Source organism: Pteropus alecto, unplaced genomic scaffold, assembly GCF_000325575.1.
Source record: "Pteropus alecto unplaced genomic scaffold, ASM32557v1 scaffold3, whole genome shotgun sequence".
NCBI classification, from domain to species: domain Eukaryota; kingdom Metazoa; phylum Chordata; class Mammalia; order Chiroptera; family Pteropodidae; genus Pteropus; species Pteropus alecto.
The window spans coordinates 59208662-59210888 of NW_006442484.1; the positions used below are offsets into that span (position 1 = coordinate 59208662).

Below are 2227 nucleotides of genomic sequence, written 5' to 3' on the forward strand. Positions count from 1 at the left end.
CATCTGGAGGAGGAACTGAAAATTGCTCTTGATGTACAGGATTTAAATGGACAGTGATAGCTTACATTTTAGCAAAAGTGCCCCCTCCAACATTACTTAAAATACTCTACAATCACCAAACTTCTTGAGAGAATTACATTGTCAAATTTTCCCAGAAGAACTTTTCTCCTCTATGCGAATTGTAGGTATGTTAAATTTTGCAGAAAATGGTAGTATAAGTGATTTTTGGAATTTCTCTAAAGGACATATTTCAGAGATATTATGGGTTCAGTTTCAGACCACCACAATAAAATAAATGTTGCAATAAAGTGAGTTACACACATTTTTTGGTTTCCCATTGCATATAAAGTTGTGTTCAGACTATAGTATAATCTATTAAGTGTGAAATATCATTATGTCTAAATAAAAACAATGTATATAATTTAATTAAAAATATTTTATTGTTGTCTATGGCCATGCTATTCTGAACAAGCCCAATCCCATCTGACCATCTGATCTCGGAAGCTAAGCAGGGTTGGGCCTGGTTAGTACTTGGATGGGAGACCACCTAGGAAGACCAGGTGCTGTAGTTGTAAAAAATAAAAAATAAGCTGACAAGGTCCTTGCAATTTGTGAGGTCAACCAAGGGTTGCCTCGCCTAAAAAATATATATATTTTATTGTTAAAAAGTGCTATCCATCATTCGAGCCTTCTTTGAGTCCTAATCTTTTTGCTGGTGGAGGGTCTTACCTTTAATTTGTAAAAAAACTCAAAAAACAAAAAACAAAAAAAAACACAGTATCTGTGAAGCTCAATATAGCTAAGTGCAATAAAGTGAGGTATGCCTATATATGTGTCTTAATCTAACTTTTTAAACAGTCTAGTTTGTTTTCTAATTAAAAAAAAAACACAATCGTGTGCTGATGAAATATCTGTATATTATATTTTTTTAGTTTATGCTTTCACTCTACCATTTTTCACTTATTTATTAACAATAATAAGATCATACAGATCAACATTGACCCAAATCTTATCGTATGCAGGGTAAGGAAGCACAGTTTGAAAGTGGGATGTGCTCTGCCTACAAATGAAGTACTAACTCCATGGAAAATTGGTATCTTGGGAAGTTATGGAGAATTAGGAAAATAGTCCTCTCATTCTTAGAGTTTAGACAGTAACTCTGAGAATTAATATTCTTATTGTACTGAAAGTTAAAGGTGTGTGTATGGGGGGGTGTATTTTATTTAAGTTATGAACTGAGAAAATAGAAAATCACAGAGGTATGTCTGTAACTATCTCTAATGAAATAATTAAGAAAGAACATGAACCTGAGAATGTCTAGCCTACTAATGAACTGCCTTGTGGACTACCTACAGAATTTCTTACTGAAGCTCAGTATGTTTTTTTGGTTGGAGATGTCAAATTTAGGGAAATACTCTTCTGGAGAAGTGGGGATGAATTTGGGGCCTGTACCAAATACATAGGGTGGTGTCAGATATTCCCAAAAGTTGAATGGAGATTGTACATTTGAGTTAGAGGAAGAAGATGTTTTCACACAGGTAAAAACTTGAAAGAGGGTATTAAATTTAGGAACTAAGGGCATAGAAGAGGGAATCCTTTAAAGAATTTACCTTGTTAGGATTTTTGCCTTCGTACTATGTGAAACATCTTACTTATCATATAATTGTAAATTTTATGCTCTATGTTTATTAATTACTCTAACACTTATTCAAGTCTGTTGTTCTGCTTATACTTGAATAGGGATGTAGAGCTGAACAAAGAGATGAAATTAAGAGAATCATGGCATATTGACACCTTCACTGTATTCTGTTCAACAGAAACATCATCCAAGTGAGTGTACCATGTTCAATACCTTCAGGTACTGAACATTATCAAAGTCATCGTCAATCACGTGGGGAGACTTGGGAAGACCCATGACACTAAGGCAGACGCAGCCAGGAGGAAAAGAAAACATCTTATTTTTCAAAATATACCATAGGGTATGAAGGAGACTGTGAAAACTGTTTGGCTTCTTTGAACCTTACATTTGCCATTTGTCAGAGGGGACTAAATTAATTGTTTTTCTTTGTTCTTAGGTTTACAAATAATGTGAAGTAACACATGAGAAAAAGTTCTACAAGTTAGGATAATCCCTATAAATAAAAGATATAATTATAAAAAATAATTGCAAAATTATTGTCAGAGTTATTTATTCACAGACCTAATGGAAAACCCAATATTAAATGAT

The 2227-nt window shown here is 33.5% G+C and overlaps 1 pseudogene; it reads left to right on the forward strand.

Annotated features, from left to right (window-relative positions):
• The first annotated feature begins 445 nt into the window (after positions 1 to 445).
• Positions 446 to 572, forward strand: LOC112470646 (annotated as a pseudogene).
• The last annotated feature ends 1655 nt before the right edge of the window (positions 573 to 2227 follow it).